The sequence below is a fragment of the Bos mutus genome, chromosome 26 (assembly GCF_027580195.1).
Source record: "Bos mutus isolate GX-2022 chromosome 26, NWIPB_WYAK_1.1, whole genome shotgun sequence".
Classification (NCBI taxonomy): Eukaryota; Metazoa; Chordata; class Mammalia; order Artiodactyla; family Bovidae; genus Bos; species Bos mutus.
In genome coordinates, this window is record NC_091642.1 from 14,481,361 (window position 1) to 14,499,529 (window position 18,169).

Sequence of the window (18,169 nt, forward strand, 5' to 3'; positions counted from 1 at the left end):
GTCACGGCCGGCGCGGAGCGGGGGCGGGGGGCTGGGGCGCCCCGGCCTCCGCCCTCCCGGCGCAGTAGCTTTCCTGTCCCCGCCCCGTCCCGCACCCGGCTTTGCGCCCGGACTCTGGAGTCGCCCCGTCCAGAGCAGACCCTCGCCCCTGTCCGGGCACTGTGCCGTGAGCCCCGGGGACACCGGCCAGGGTGAAGCGGATGGGTCTTAAAGGGAGGACGTCAGGAACCCCAGGGCGAGGGGCCAGGATGAGGAGTCGGGGATTAGTGCTCTCATCTGGCCTCTGCTGCTGCTGAGTCACTTCAGTCGTGTCCGACTCTGTGCGACCCCATAGACAGCAGCCCACCAGGCTCCCCCGTCCCTGGGATTCTCCAGGCAAGAACACTGGAGTGGGTTGCCATTTCCTTCTCCAATGCGTGAAAGTGAAGTCGCTCAGTCGTGTCCAACCCTCAGCGACCCCATGGACAGCAGCCTTCCAGGCTCCTCCATCCAAGGGATTCTCCAGGCAAGAACACTGGAGTGGGTTGCCATTTCCTTCTCCAATGCGTGAAAGTGAAGTCGCTCAGTCGTGTCCAACCCTCAGCGACCCCATGGGCAGCAGCCTTCCAGGCTCCTCCATCCAAGGGATTCTCCAGGCAAGAACACTGGAGTGGGTTGCCATTTCCTTCTCCAATGCGTGAAAGTGAAGTCGCTCAGTCGTGTCCAACCCTCAGCGACCCCATGGACAGCAGCCTTCCAGGCTCCTCCATCCATGGGATTTTCCAGGCAAGAGTACGGGAGTGGGGTGCCATTGCCTGGCCTCAGGAGCTAACGCTCTCGTTGAGTCTCCGTGTTCCTGAGGACGTGAAGCCTCTTCAGTGAGTGTGCCCGGGACAGCGGTTGGGGTTGGGCGCCGCGGACAGACCTGTTCCCTGGAGAAGCCACCAGTATCCCAGCACCCCTCCCCTCTCCCGCCTCCAGATCTTGGTTCAGAATGCCCGTCGGCCTCTTTGACCACTGGGTCCTCGGGTACCCTCCAGATGGTGATGTGGAAACGCGGGGGCGGGGGGGCGGGGAGAAGGGGACATCCCTCAGCATCACCCCCACAGTGAGAGTGAGGATATGAGGGCCCCAGGCCGCTGAGTTCAGGTCCCAGAAAGGAGGACCATGTCCCCTGAGCAGGGGGCACTGGAGACTAGGTGAGTGCCTGGTGCCCAGATAAAAGGACCCCGTGGGCAGCTGCCCAAGCCCTGTGCACTATAGTGCTCTCCGCTCAGTGTTTTCGGGGGATTCTGGCAAAGCGCCTGTTTGTGGCTGACCTGAAGCTGTCATCTTCACTACCAAAGGACAGGAGCCCACTTTGATTTCCAAGTCCCTCTATTTTATAAAGAGAAACAGACAGACTTCCCCTCCAGACACGGCTGGAGCTTTGGAGACCCTTTAGGGGGCAGGCGGGAGGAACAGAAGGTGTTTTCTTGGAAAGCCTCTTAGACTAAACGTTATCTGTTGCGACTGTAGCGGTAGAGTCTGGCCATGTTTTATTAATGTTTGCTTGTCAGCTGGAGACTGCTGAGAGCAGCGGGTGCTGTGTGGGGCTCCCCTCTCTCTGTACCTCCTTCCTCCCTTCCAGACGCCCCCTGTGCCATCCCCGATGTGAGAGAAATGGTTGGATAAGCAAGTAGGTCAGTAACATGGGGACTCTGGGATGTCCCAGGATGTGTGCAACTTAAATATTAAACGCGGAGGAGGGGAGGAAAACCACTTAGGAGGAGAGAACAGCTGGCAGGGAGCTGTTTGAGATGGCTGAGAAGGGTATCACGTTCATGGGGTGGCCCAAAGTGCCTGGAGTTTCAGAACAAAGACACAGGCCCTGTCCCTCTGCTCCCTGGGCCAGAGAGGTGTCATGGTTATCAGGATGCCTGGGGCCAGTCTGCTGTGTCCTTGATAGGTGACCTCGGGCACATTATGTATCTTCTCCGTGCCTTAGTATCCTCATCTCTGAAATGGGGATGCCAACTGGACATGATGCCAACTGGACATAATGCAGTGTTGTTGTGGGGATCCACAGGGATTCCTTAACACAGTGCCTGGCACAAAGTAAAAGTCATCATCCACCGTTCATCACCCAACAAATATTTATTGAGCATTGACCACAACCAGGCACTGTTGTTGATACTGGACAGATATTAATGGCCCAAAGAGATAAAATTCCCATACTTGGGGTGCTTACACATTCTGGTGGCAATACCACAATGGTGCAGAGAGGAAGCCACACCAACTCCAGCCCAGCCATCTGGAAGAATATGGTGCTAGGGGAAAATGCCAATCCCTGGGTCCCTTCTCCTGATCTCTGCCACCCGTACTAGAGCACCATAGCCTATATTAGCAGCTTCAGATTTTTTGTTGACATGCCCAAAAGTGTTTTTAAAAAGATAGGTGTGCCTCACACGTTTCTCAGTTGGCATCTAAAATATTCTTTCATCATAAATTTAAATAGTTTAGGGGTATATCATGTATGTGTGTGTATGTTAGTCACTTGCTGCTGCTAAGTCGCTTCAGTCGTGTCCGACTCTGTGCGACCCCATAGACGGCAGCCCACCAGGCTCCACCCTCCCTGGGATTCTCCAGGCAAGAACACTGGAGTGGGTTGCCATTTCCTTCTCCAATGCAAGAAAGTGAAAAAATAAAGTGAAGTCGCTCAGTCGTGTCCGACTCCTAGCGACCCCATGGACTGCAGCCCACCAGGCTCCTCCATCCATGGGATTTTCCACTTAGTTGTGTCTAAATCTTTGTGACCGCATGGACTGTAGCTCACCAGGCTCCTCTGTCCATGGAATTCTCTAGGCAAGAATACTGGAGTAGGTTGCCATTCCCCTCTCCAGGGGATCTTCCCAACCCAGGGATCGAACCCAGGTTTCCTGTGTTGCAGGCAGATTCTTTACCGTCTGAGCCACCAGGGAAGCCCCATATCGTGTATCAGTTCAATGCAGTTCTATTGCTCAGTCCTGTCCGACTCTGCAACCCCAGGGACTGCAGCACACCAGGCTATATTCACCTTTATATACAAAACCATTATGACTCTCTTTTAAATGTACCCAATGGATTATAAAATTACCATATTTTTAAAAAATACAAACAACTTTTTCTTTAATACTGTGAATGTTACATTGTTTCTCTTTAACAATGTAAAATTTTTACATTGTTTCCTTTATGCTCTCAAAGTATATTTTCTAGCCACTTTCAACAGAATTTTATCTAACTGTAATGTTTTTATTACTTAAATTCTGTGTTTACTACCTTATCTATTATATGAACTGCAACAGATATATGAACATGTATTAGCATTTTAGGCCATAAGTTCCTAAGTTTGAAAATTCTTTTTTAAGATTGTGTTATTAGAGCAATTATTAGTAGTATATAAATGATAAAGCTGAAAATGTATGATATGAATTTTGATAAACATTAAACACAAAGAGAAACATATTAGACATGTATTACCTAATGAGATGAGTAGAGAGAGGATTTTTGGAGCCTTAACAGAAAAGAAACCATATTGTCTCTAGATGTTTTTATGCCTCAGAACACTGTAACCCAGTAAAACAGTACATGTTAGGTTGGGTGGGAGGTAAGCCTTTCTTTGTCCAGTGGGAGACAGGAGATTGTTGAAAGGGCAAGTGATAAAAGAGAACCCTCATGTCTCTACCTGGGTGGGTCCATCTCAGCCAGATTAACTTTTAAGCACAGGACATATGGAATGAGCATCTGCTATGGCTTGGGAAACCTTCATATATACCCAGTATCCTGAAGTAGCAGATTGAAGAGCAACCTGGAAAGCCCTGCCTGATCGGGGACTTTGGGACTCCACAGCCTTTTAATTGACTCAGCCCCTACCTCCCCTCTCCAGCCACACTTGCTTCTCTCGGTCCTTCTCTGCCATGTTCTCTGCCCAGGAAGTTCTGCTTCTAGTTATCACCTTCTCATTCTTCGTTACCAGTCCTAATGCCACTTCTTAAGGGGAGCCATCCTTTCATGGACACCCTAGCCCCAAGTATCAGACAGGTCCCCTTCTCTTGTAAATCCTCATGGAACTGTTACTTCCTCCAGAATATGTCTGTCCATGAGGAGCTGCTCTCCCATAGGTGTGATCAGTTATCTCTGTTTCTCCAGGTATCAGGACCAGGGAGCCCCTTCTTGGTCATCACCAAGGTTCCAGAACACAGATGAAGCTCATTAAATACCTGCAAGGAGAATGTGTTCTGGGTAGGTCAGGTTCCCTTCTGAAGCAGAACAGGGGGAACCTGAAGGAGAAGCACCTTTGCTGGAAGGTCAAGGTTACACTCCTGTCTCTCTCCCCCACTCCTCTAGGACCAGGCTTTGAGGAAGCCCCCTAGTGAACAATGGTGGCTCAGATGATAAAGAATTAGCCTGCAATGCGGGAGGGGTCGGGAAAATCCCCTGGAGAAGTATTCTTGCCTGGAGAATTACACGGGCAGAGGAGCCTTGTGGGCTACAGTCCAGGGGTCGCAAAGAGCTGGACACAACTGAGTGACTAATACTTTCACTTTCATTTTCTAGTGAACACATTTATTGGGTTGACCAAAAAGTTCGGGATTTTCTGTAGGATGTTAAGGAAAAACTCAAACAAACTTCCTGGCCAACCCAGTATTTACTCTTCCTTGGAACTCAGACTGGTGAGCTCAGCCACTCAGCCCCCTGCCTCCTCCCACTCCCACCCTTTTCAAACACTAGGGACTGGGAAGGTACAAAGGTCCCACCAGGGTTGACTTGTTTTTTTTTTTCCCCACCGAATTTCAGTATTTAGGAAAGATAAGGCATGGAGCTTTCTGGAACGTAGCAGTTATTTGAAATAGGCACTATGGGAGATACACTAACAAGAGTGTAAGCTATGGATGGCTTCTGATTGGGTCACTTACAATTCTGTGAATTTGAGAGAGCCATTAAACTTTTACATGCCCCAGTTTCGCATCTGTCACTCAAGCATGATAGGAGCCCCCTCCCCATCCCACCGACCCAGCAGAGCTGTTTGGAGCTGCCATAGTGCCTGGCGCAGAGCAGAGGCTCACACTTGAAGGGTTTCTTGGCCTCAGAAAAGTGAAAGTGCTGATACGTGGGAGGTGTGAGTGGTCCATGGGAAAATCCTCAGGCACTCCCCCCACCAGAGACCTTGGAAATAAGGAAAACAGATTTATGACCTGGGCATTAAGCTGTGACATGCACCCAAGGGATCAGAGCAGAGATGAACAATGGCATCCTGAAGAGACACAATGGTTCATGGGCCAGCAAAACCCAATACACTGGTTAATGTATGGGCAGAATAAGGCGTGGAGTACCCAGTGGAGAGCCAGGCACAGAGTGAAGCAGGCTGTTCCTAGAAGAGGGAGCCCCAATGGCTCCCAAACTCATGAAGAGATGCTCAGACACACTAATGATCAGAGAAATACCAATTATAATGGGAGGAAGAGGCAGCTCTATACCCATCAGACTGGCAACAACTAGGAAGCTGGGTAAATGCCGATGTTGGTGAAGATGTAAGGAAATAGGGACCCTTTCCTTGGGGGTGCTGTGGGGACTGGGGCAGCCTTTCCAGAGAGCTTGGTGGAATTAAGTCACTGTGCACCCTCTGATCAAGTCCACATCTCAGGGAAATCCCAAGAGGGGAAGAACAAGGGAAGGCATTACAGTGTTGGTCACAGTAGGGAGTTGGAGGCAACCTCGGTCTCCATCACTAGGGAATAAATAGTTGAAATGTGGAGGATGCTCAGAATGGAGTGCCGTGGATGTGGGATTACCCACGTGTCTGTGCACAGATTCTACTAAGCCTTGAGTGTAAAGGCTCAAGGAGGTGAGCAGGCTCTAAAGTAACATTCCATGCTGTAACAGCACACAGAGCACCACTTATTTTGGAGGCTTCATTCCTATTTGAGTGTCCGTATTAAGTTCTTCAGAGTGGGTGCCTTCATAGGGAGGGGCCCAGGAGTGAGCATCTGGGATGTTGGGGGAAAAAAGTGGAAATAAACCAAGAAATGGGCCTTACAAGGACCAATGATGATAGTATGATCAGAGATGAGACAGATGATCAACTCAACTCTCTGCACACATGGTTGCCCGCAAAGGGGCGCCTAGAGAAGTTGAAGCCTTTCAGTACAGAGTTAGCTGCTCTGAACACACAGGCTGCACATGGGCTTTATCTCCCAGGGCAGGCAGGGCTGCGCTCAGTCCTAACCCAGACTGACGGGAAGTGAGAGCAGATGGAAATCCAGGTCCAGCAAAGAGCAGAGAACATCAGAAAGCGTAAGCTGTCTGGCTAAATGCAAAAGATACAGCTAGTGTTTTGGTCTTATTTTGTTTTGTTTTGTTTTGCCTTTTCCCTCTTTATAAATAAGTCTTTAACTGTTTAAATTTATAACATTTAAAACTGTAACAATTGAGGAATTGATGACGAGTAGATGTACTACTTAAAACAACTATAACTTAGAGGATGAGGGTGGTTGTGGGGATATCAAGCAGCCAGATATCTGTATTTTATGTGAAGTGGTATATTATTCACTGTCAATGGACTATAAGAAGTCAAGAATGTGTATTGTAATCTCTAGCACAACCCCTGTAAAAGTAATAAAAAGGAGAATAAATAGCTAACAGGAAAATTAAATGGAATTCTGTAAAGTATTCAAATACTTGTAAAAGGTAGGAAGGAGGAACAGATGAGCAAGAAAAAATAAAAAGAAATCAAACAAACAAACAAACAAAAAAACCTAGAGGAGTCAAGTAGAAAACAAAAAATAAGATGATAGATTGAGGGCTTCCCTGGTGGCTCTGTGGTAAAGAATCTGCCTGCCAATGTAGGAAATACAGTTTTTATCCTTTATCCAGGAAGAGTCTACATGTCACGGAGCAACGAAGCCTGTGCCCCACAACCATTGAGCCTGCGTCCTAGAGTCTGGGAGTCACAACTGCTGAAGCCCAGGCACCCTGGAGCCAATGTTCTGAAACAAGATAAGCCACCACAGTGAGAAGCCCACATCCCATGAGAGAGTAGCCCCCTGCTTGCTGCAACTAGAGAAAAGCTCCTGCAGCAACAGAGACCCAGCACAGCCAAAAATAAGTCAAAAAAGAAATAAAAAATTGTAAAATGAGATTGAAATCTAGCTATATTAACAATTACATTGTGTATGCTGCTAAGTCACTTCAGTTGTGTCCAACTTTGTGCAACCCCATAGATGGCAGCCCACTAGGCTCCCCCATCCCTGGGATTCTCCAGGCAAGAACACTGGAGTGAGTTGCCATTTCCTTCTCCACATTGTGTATGGGGAACACACAATTAAGAGACAGAAAATTGTCAGAATAGATTTTTTTTTTTAAATAGTCCCGCCTCTATGATGTCTGTAGGAGACCATTTAAATATAGACCCAGGTAGGTGGAAAGCAAATGGATGAAAAAAAAATACAGCATGCAAACTGTAAGCGTAAGAGTGCTGAAATGACTACATTAATATCATGGTAAAAGCGATCAATTCAGTAGAAGACATAAGACTCAATGTGTATACACCCGAGGAGAACTTCAAAATGTATGAAACAAAACCAGAGAGAATTAAATAAGAGAAAAAGACAATTTCACAATCCAAACTAGGGAATCTGAACACCTAGACCAAAAAATCAGCAGACGTAGAAGATCAAAACCACGCCATCAACCACCTTGGTTTAATTGATACTTATTTACCCTGAACAAATGACTTCACATTCTTTTCAAGAGCTCTTGGAAGTTCTCGGCCAAGTTCAGTCTCATTCAGAGAGCTTTCTTCCTTCTTGAAGCCAGCTCCATCTGTTGTTGACCACGTATATAAAGACTGAGAATACAAGTAGGAAAAAGATGCATTTTATTTTCATTCTTTTCTGAGTTCTTCTGCATACTGCAAAGGCACATTTTCTGTATAAAGTTTAACCAGATCTACTGTTCTGGTTTTAAGACAGAATGGCAAAGCAAATGTCAATTTACTTGAAGGAGGCCTTGCTGACGGCCAATGAAATTAAGTCATAGATGCTCTAACTTAATAATTCAATCACTGAATTAACTGGCTTCATGCAGCATTATCTGTAAAATGTGGGTCTCCAGGTTTGGCCACTTTAATAGAATCACTAACCTGTCTGAGGACATTTGCTGTAATCAGAGGCTGCAGAGGAGCCAGGCAGCTGTGAAGGGCAGCCTTTCATCAGCTGTAAGCCTTGATCGTCCACTATCACCTGGACTTTTGCAATCATCTCCAGTGGCTACGCTGACGGTCACCCAGGCCTCCTGCAGTTCACCCTCCTCACCTGTTCTAGAGAGCTCCAAAACACCAGAATGGTGATACCACTCCCTCTCTAAACCTTCAATGGCCTTGCACTTGGGATAATGTCAAACATCTTCGATGTGGCCCAACAGGAAGTGCCTGCTCTGGCCTTGCCTGCTCTGGCCTCGACCACTCCTCCATCCTCATTTACCACATTGTTCCTGCCGCTGACATAAGATCAGATTCCCTTCTAATTAGCAGGGCTCTCACGTGGCATCAGATGTCTGTGTGTATCACGGGGGTCCTAGCATTGCAGCCAGAGGAACCCTGACCCAGAGGCCGTACCGCTCCTGGGTCATGCAGCCTCCACACTTCTTATGGCCCCTGCCTTCCCCCTGCAGCCACAGAGGGCTCCTTGCACTGAGGTTCTCTGCCTCAGGGCCTTTGTACACTCCATTCCTTCTGCCTGTGAAGTTCTTCTCCTGCTGGCAGCCAGCACGGGAGTTCCCACCCATGACAAAGGTCATACAGAGAGGCCTGATATGCAAAGGCGAGTCAGGACTCGAGGGCCACCCTCCCTGGACCTGCCTGAGCATCTACCCCAAAACCAAAATCTGTCTGTTTTACTATTTCATGACTTTCACCAACTCTTCTGACATTAACGGGGGGGGGGTGGCTATCCCTGACCACCTTTGTAAGAAAATCAACTTAAAACTCTAGTTAATAAGTCTCCTGGGCATAATAGGAGTGTTTCAATTCAACCACCTCTGATGACTTTCTAGCTTGCCTGACAGGTTTGTTCAGATTCACAGCCTCCCAACCACGAGAGGCACGGGAAGCTTAAGATATTCTAACAATGCAGAGCTTCTCAGAGAGTTAAAATTGTTAAAATAGAACTAGTAGAGGATTTCTTTGTTGAGCTAATGCTTGCTGCCAAGTTTCCATATCCCTTACCTACTGTGTTGAAAAGCAAAGGAGAAAAGGAAAGATGTAAGCATCTGAATGCAGAGTTCCAAACAATAGCAAGAACAGATAACAAAGCCTTCCTCAGCAATCAATGCAAAGAAATAGAGGAAAACAACAGAATGGGAAAGACTAGAGATCTCTTCAAGAAAATTAGAGATACCAAGGGAACATTTCATGCAAAGATGGGCTCGATAAAGGACAGAAATGGTATGGACCTAACAGAAGCAGAAGATACTAAGAAGAGGTGGCAAGAATACACAGAAGAACTGTACAAAAAAGATCTTCACAACCCAGATAATCACAGAGCCAGACATCCTGGAATGTGAAGTCCAGTAGGCCTTAGAAAGCATCACTATGAACAAAGCTAGTGGAGGTGATGGAATTCCAGTTGAGCTCTTTCAAATCCTGAAAGATGATGCTGTGAAAGTGCTGCACTCAACATGCTAGCAAATTTGGAAAACTCAGCAGTGGCCACAGGACTGGAAAAGGTCAGTTTTTATTCCAATCCCAAAGAAAGGCAATGCCAAAGAATGCTCAAACTACCGCACAATTGCACTCATCTCACACGCTAGTAAAGTAATGCTCAAAATTCTCCAAGCCAGGCTTCAGCAATATGTGAACCGTGAACTTCCTGATGTTCAAGCTGGTTTTAGAAAAGGCAGAGGAACCAGAGATCAAATTGCCAACATCCGCTGGATCATTGAAAAGCAAGAGAGTTCTAGAAAAACATCTATTTCTGCTTTATTGACTATGCCAAAGCCTTTGACTGTGTGAATCACAATAAACTGTGGAAAATTCTGAAAGAGATGGGAATACCAGACCACCTGACCTGCCTCTTGAGAAATCTGTATGCAGGTCAGGAAGCAACAGTTAGAACTGGACATGGGACAATAGACTGGTTCCAAATAGGAAAAGGAGTACGTCAAGGCTGTATATTGTCACCCTGTTTATTTAACTTATATGCAGAGTACATCATGAGAAATGCTAGACTGGAAGAAACTCAAGCTGGAATCAAGATTGCCGGGAGAAATATCAATAACCTCAGATATGCAGATGACACCACCCTTATGGCAGAAAGTGAAGAGGAACTAAAAAGCCTCTTGATGAAAGTGAAAGTGGAGAGTGAAAAAGTTGGCTTAAAGCTCAATATTCAGAAAATGAAGATCATAGCATCCGGTCCCATCGCTTCATGGCAAATAGATGGGGAAACAGTGGAAACAGTGTCAGACTTTATTTTTCTGGGCTCCAAAATCACTACAGATGGTGACTGCAGCCATGAAATTAAAAGACGCTTACTCCTTGGAAGGACAGTTATGACCAACCTAGATAGCATATTCAAAAGCAGAGACATTACTTTGCCAACAAAGGTTCGTCTAGTCAAGGCTATGGTTTTTCCTGTGGTCATGTATGGATGTGAGAGTTGGACTGTGAAGAAGGCTGAGTGCTGAAGAATTGATGCTTTTGAACTGTGGTGTTGGAGAAGACTTTTGAGAGTCCCTTGGACTGCAAGGAGATCCAACCAGTCAATTCTGAGGGAGATCAGCCCTGGGATTTCTTTGGAAGGAATGATGCTAAAGCTGAAACTCCAGTACTTTGGCCACCTCATGCGAAGAGTTGACTCATTGGAAAAGACTCTGATGCTGGTAGGGATTGGAGGCAAGAGGAGAAGGGGACGACAGAGGATGAGATGGCTGGATGGCATCACTGACTTGATGGACGTGAGTCTGAGTGAACTCCGGGAGTTGGTGATGGACAGGGAGGCCTGGTGTGCTGCGATTCATGGGGTCGCAAAGAGTTGGACACGACTGAGCGACTGATCTGATGTTGATTGATTCCTGCCATTTCTTAATTATAATCTGTGACTGTGAGATTGTGATTAATGTCTGACTTCTCCATCCCTCCTTCACACAATCGGAGGCCAGGGCAAGGCCGCTGTGGTCTTGCTCCCCACGTCTTCCCCCTAGAGCCTCATGCTGCCTGGCACAGTTAAGTATCCATAAATGCAGTGGTTGACTCAGGCTTGGAGATCACTTTGGCAGTGAGCGCCCTCTGAGGGTGACTCATGGAATTGACCTCTGTTCTCCCAGGCTGTCTAGAAACAGGAACAAGCTGCTACACCCCATCCAGCTCATAGGCCATTGCAAGAGTGATGTCCCTCCACCACCCGTCTCCTACCTGCCCAAGCCCTGACCCCTCTTACCTGGTTGGGGTTGAAAAACCTTTTTCCTATCATTCCACCAACTCACTAAAGTTCAGTTCAATCGCTCAGTCATGTCCGACTCTTTGCAACCCCATGGACTGCAGCACGCCAGGCCTCCCTGTCCATCACCAACTCCAGGAGTTTACTCAAACTCATGTCCATTGAGTCAGTGATGCCATCCAACCATCTCATCCTCTGTTGTCTCCATCTCCTCCTGCCTTCAATCTTTCCCAGCATCAAGGTCTTTCAAATGAAGTCAGCTCTTCGCATCAGGTGGCCAAAGTATTGGAGTTTCAGCTTCAACATCAGTCCTTCCATTGAATATTCAGGACTGATTTCCTTTAGGATGGACTGGTTGGATGTCCTTGCAGTCCAAGGGACTCTCAAGAGTCTTCTCCAACACCACAGTTCAAAAGCATCTATTCTTCGATGCTCAGCTTTCTTTATAGTCCAACTCTCACATAACTACTGGAAAAACCATAGCCTTGACTAGACGGACTTTGTTGGCAAAGTAATGTCTCTGCTTTTTAATATACTGTCTAGGTTGGTCATAATTTCCTTTCCAAGAAGTAAGCGTCTTTTAATTTCATGGCTGCAATCACTATCTGCAGTGATTTTGGAGCCCAGAAAAATAAAGTCAGCCACTGTTTCCCCATCTATTTGCCATGAAGTGATGGGACCAGATGCCATGATCCACTCACTAAAACTCTGCTCAATTTATGATGCCAAGGCTTAGTGGCTCAGATGGTAAAGAATCTGCCTGCAATGCACTGACCCAGGTTCGATCCTTGAGTTGGAAAGATCCCCTGGAGAAGGGAATGGCTACCCACTCCAGTATTCTTGCCTGGAGAATTCCATGGACAGAGAGGCCTGACAGGCTATAGTCCTTGGGGTCACAAAGAGTCAGACATGACTGAGCAACTAAGCACCCAAGCAAGGAATTGCTGTCTCTGCTTCTTAAAGCCTCAAGTAATTGATTCCTTAATGCCCCCTCCCTCCCCAGCAGTTACCAGCAGCCAACTGACTTCCAACACCCCAACCTCTGTTTCTTCCTGACTGAGTCTTTGCTTAAGCAGGACCACCCACATAGTATGACCCTCCTGCCCTTAGGAAGGGGAGCCCAGGAGGAAACAAAATGCCCAGATGTCATCACACTCTCACGGTTTCACCATCAAAGCTGAAGACCCAGGGGACTGGCATCCTCTCATTCTGTAGATGGGTCCTCTTACCCCCAACTCCCGTCACCACCTCCTGCTCCAGCGGTCCCCTCACCCGCTCCCTGGCACCAGGTGCTGCCTCCAATCCATCAGTGACTGAGCGGATCTCACTGAACCACCGCTTCCAGCGAACCCTTCCCCAGCTCAAGAGCCAAAGGTGGCTTCCAATACTCCTGTCTAAACACTTCTGTGTTTCAAATTCAGTTGCTCAGCTGTGTCCGACTCTTTGTGACCCCATGGACTGCAGCATGCCAGACTTCCCTGTCCATCACCAACTCCCGGTGCTTGCTCAAACTCATGTCCATCAAATCAGTGATGCCATCCAACCTTCTCATCCTCTGTTGTCCCCTTCTCCTCCTGCCTTCAATCTTTCCCAGCATCTATGTTTCAAGGTTGTCCACAATCCACCCCACCACACTCTAATCACACTGGCCCCCTCAATTCCCCAGCAACGGACATTATTCATATTTTCCACATCTCTCTGAGTTTTTGAATATTTTTCCTACCCTGGGTTCCCAACTCAAGTCCTCTGTTCACACGAAGTCAAGTCTGGGATGACCCACAGCCGCCCTGGGTCTCTACCTCTAAGAGCACACAAAGCCCTAATAGCCTGTTCCCGTTAAAATTTCACCAGCCAGCGCTGGTCCCCAGTAGGTGCCTCTGGGCTCATTCTTTTTCTTTTCTCCAACTGGATTAATAGCTCCTTGATGGCAAAGGGACTCCTTCCTCCTCTGCGTCCCCCAGAGTGGCTTGTACAGTGCACTGTAAAGAGTAAATCCTGCAACCAGTATCTGATCGCAGGCAGGAGCCTGGGGCTAGAGCCATCTGTCCCAGTGAGTCTGCTTCAGTGTCTTCATCTGTATAGACAAGGAACGGACCAAGGACACCTGAGCTGTCCAGTCCAGTAGCCATTCACCACCCGTGGCCAAGGAGCACTCAAAATGCCAGAGGCCAAAGTGAGATGTGCTGTTAAGTATAAAATCACACTGAATTTCAAAGACTTAGTATGAAAAAAAATGTAAGGAATTTCATTAATGTTTATTATGCTTATACGCTGAAACAGTAATATCTTAGATACTTAGATAAGATCTTTAGATCTTAGATCTTAGTATCTTAGATACTTAGAATTGGCTTAAATAAAATATGTTATTAAAAACTAATTTCACCTCTTGCTTTTTACTTTTTTAAACATGGCTGCTAGACATGAAATGATCTGTGCGACTGGTGTTTGTGGCTCATATTATATTTCTACTGGGTAGTGCGGGGCTAGAATATCAGTGCCCGAGAGGTTGTTGAGTCTAATGGCTGCCTTTCCACATGGGAAAGCAGACTCAGAGACAGACAGAGCCCTGTCCAAGGTCACACAGCAGTGAGAGCTGGAACGCTGCTTCCTGGGCCTTCGTGCTTCAGGGACGGCTGATGAGTGGCACTGGAGGGGCCGACAGGTGGGTGCCCACGGATGGTCCTCGGCCACAGAGGAAGCTGGGAGGGACTTGGGGTGCAGCTGTGTGGAGGCTTCTGCCCCCACCCCCTCACCCCTGCCCAGATCTGTCTTCGCCCACTTGCTATGCTGACTGCACACCCGGGTGTCCGCAGGGCAGGAGATTTTAGTGGATAATCAATAGTCCAATAGGGCAGACTGCAAAGCCCCAAACCTAATTATTTTGTTCAGAAACTTGTCCGTAACTAAAAGGCATCTGAGCAATCACAGTCACCGTGTCTGAAGGGGGGAGAGAGATCCAGTCATTACGGCCAATTGGATTTATATTGACCATTGTTGTCTTGTTGTTGAAGATGTCATCTCCCTGCAAAACCAGCGTTCGGGTGTCATAGGGACACACACACACACAGACACACATACGTATACACGCTCACACACATACACTCACAGGAACATATACGTGTGCACATGGACACACACACCCATAATCATACTGACGCACACACACACATAAACGCACATATACACTCACACACATATATACACATAAACATATACACACGTGCACAGGCACAGGCACACACATACACATAAACACACACACATACACACTCACACACACACGATAGAGTTATCCCTTTTCTAGGAGACTTTGGGAAGGTTCTGATCCACCCTTTTCACACAGGTGACCAGAGCTGCTTTTACATAGCTGACTCTCTGGGTCTAATTTTTGAAGTTCCAGATGTTGCTAATTCCTAATTCCTCTGAGGAGAACAGAGAATGAATCCCTTTAAAGTGGCAGAGTGGAGAGACTGCGTATCTTCTGCAAGTGCAGGAATTTTCCAGTGCCCCCCCCGCCCCCCGCCCAATGAGACCAAATACTTAGGCATGAGAAATCTTTTGAAAATTAGTTAAGACATTTGTATGTCAAGTCACTTGTGTGACTTTAAAATTGCAGTGGGGAAGAACTGGAAGCCTCCTGAGTGTCTGCACGCTGGGCCCTGTGAAAGTAAGTGGCGGTCATCCTGACAGTGAAGTGCCCAGGGGCTGAGAGGATGAGGCAGCACAAGGTGCACCCTGGGAAAGCATCCAGGACATTCTTCATTCTGTATTTTTCATTCTTTGATTTGTGAAATCAAAGCTCACAGGACAGTGTGTCTGCTGTGATTCATTTAGGAAAGCAAGTTAACTTATCAAAAAGGCTTTACATACATGTATTAATGCAAAATGCGGAAAACAGATTAATTCTGGATGGCTGATGGTCAGCCCACAGTGGTATTTACTGTATTTAGTTCCAGGGACTGAAAATAATGGGGGAAGAGGAGAGTAGGAGGGTGCAGATTTTCACTCTCCATGGGTAATCTTATGTCCATCCAATTTAAAAAAAATATTATTTAGCACAGCTTCTATTGCTTCTTTCTCATATCTTCATTATGGGATATGTCGTATATACAAAGGAAAGCGCAAGACATGTTTACAAAGTAAAAAATAATTGTTTGGTGAGCCACATGCTACCCCACCCATGCCATGCTCAGTCGTGTCTGACTCTTAGAGGCCCTGTGGACTGTAGCCCGCCAGGTTCCTCTGTCCTTGGGGATTCTCCAGGCAAGAATACTGGAGTGGGTTGTCATGCCCTCCTTCAGGCAATCTTCCTAACCCAGGGATCAAACCACAGGTCTCCCACATTGCAGGCAGATTTTTTTTTTTTTGACTGAGCCACCAGGGAAGCCAGTGTTTACAGAGTAAAAAATAATCATTCAGTGAGCCACATGCGACCTCACCCAGGTCAAGATATAAAACCCATCTGGAGGCCCCGGAGCTCCCAGGGGCCTCTCCTCCATCACAATCATCTCCTTTCCTCTAGACTTCCTGACTTGTTAGATTTTCTGTTCCTTGTTCTTTTTTTATAATTCTACCAGCTATGGTCCACTAAGTCGCTTCAGTCGTGTCCGACTCTGTGCGACCCCATAGACGGCAGCCCACCAGGCTCCCCCGTCCCTGGGATTCTCCAGGCAAGAACACTGGAGTGGGTTGCCATTTCCTTCTCCAATGCATGAAAGTGGAGAAGGCAATGGCAACCCACTCCAGTACTCTTGCCTGGAAAATCCCATGGATGGAGGAGCCTGGTAGGCTGCAGTCCATGGGGTTGCTAAGAGTTGCATACGACTGAGCTACTTCACTTTCACTTTTCACTTTCATGCATTGGAGAAGGAAATGGCAACCCACTCCAGTGTTCTTGCCTGGAGAATCCCAGGGACAAAGGAGCCTAGTGGGCTGCCATCTATGGGGTCGCACAGAGTTGGACACGACTGAAGCGACTTGGCAGCAGCAGCAGCAGCAGCAGCAATACATGAAAGTGAAAAGTGAAAGTGAAGTTGCTCAGTCATATCCGACCCTCAGTGATCCCATGGACTGCAGCCTTCCAGGCTCCTCTGTCCATGGGATTTTCCAGGCAAGAGTACTGGAGTGGGGTGCCATTGCCCTCTCCGACTACCTATGGTGCTTCCCTACAAATATAATCAAGGTTTGTCTGTTTTTTATCTTTTTATAAGTGGAATCCTTCTGTGGATGTTCTTTCTTTCTCTGGTTCCTCTTCCGTGTCACCAATATCACTGGTGAGGTTCATCCATTTCATGAATACCTAAAGGCCATTCCTGTTCACTGCTGTGTAGTATTCCATTACAAAGCTATATCACTATTTCTTTGTTCATTCTGTGGATGGACATCATTGGTGTGTTCCACATTCAGGGCTGTTTTTTAGCAACCCTGCTGTGGAGACTGTGACCTGAGTTTCTTTAGGGTCCGTGCCTGGGACTGGAACTGCTGGCTCGTGGGATACCCAAGCTTCATCCTTCCCACCAAGTGTCCAATGTTTTCCAAAACTGCATGAATACATATTTTGCATGATTACATATTGCTAATTTTAAAAGTTTTTTTAAGGTCTTTATGCAAATAAAAAATGAGAGGGTGAATGGGTTGTGCGTTGTGTGCTGACCAACCAGCCTGCTTCAGATCTTGACATTGCCCTCTACTCCCCACAGCTCACCTCTCCCCAAAGATGAATGAGGGGCTGGTTAGCAAGATTGCTGGTGATGCCAAGCCCCACACATACCCAGAAGGAAGGGACTCCCCAAAGCCAAGAGTCCACTGAGCCTATACGCCAGTGACAGGCAGTCCATTCCATTTCGGGTGTTTTTTGGCCCTGCCACGTGGCTTGCAGGATTTTAGGTCCCCAACCAGGGATCAAACCTGTGCCCTCTGCAGTGAATCGAGGAGTCCTAACCACTGGACTGCTAAAGAAGTCCTTTTTTTTTTTTTTTTAACGGACTTCTTTTTTCAAACGAAATGTTATAGGGAAGTGGAATATATAACATGGAGCAAAGTAAGTGACTGGGATCTTCACCTGGGTTTCAGAAACCTCCGTATGAAAACCCCTAGGCTCCTCAGCCCCCTTGTACTCTGGGAAACAGGCCTGGAGAGGCAGTCCTGACCATAAGCTCTGAGAAAGCAGAGACCTGGTTAGTTTTTTACCATGCTGAATCCCCAGCACCCAACCCACCCTGAGTCCTAGCACACAGTAGGTGCTTAGTAAATATTTATTGGATACTGACATACAAGCAGGGCTGTCTCTGTGAGGTCATCTCTTGTTCTACACATGAGATTGCTTTCCAAAGAGACTAAAGGAGGGGGCTTGAACCTCAGAGAGGCCCCCTTAATTGCCTGTGTCTTGAATTTACAGCATTTGAAAGGGTTTCATTCTCTGATCTAAAAGGCAAGAATAAAAGCAAAACAGTAAAGAGCCCAGGAGGATGAAAAGAAGCCATAATTTGCATCCAAGATGGAGGTGCCCTTTGTTGTACCCGCGTCCAAGTCAACTTCAAAGTTATCTGCTGAGCAGACAGATGCGCATTGGTCACCATGGCAACAACCAAGCCACCCAGCCCGCCCAATCCTGACAGCCCAGCTCCAGGAAGTTACAGGGTGTGGGGAGTCTGACGACCTGCCCAGCTTGGCCCCTCCATCATCCAGCCATCTTGCTCCTTCTCTGTTGGGCGGGAGGCAGGTCTGGGTCACCACAT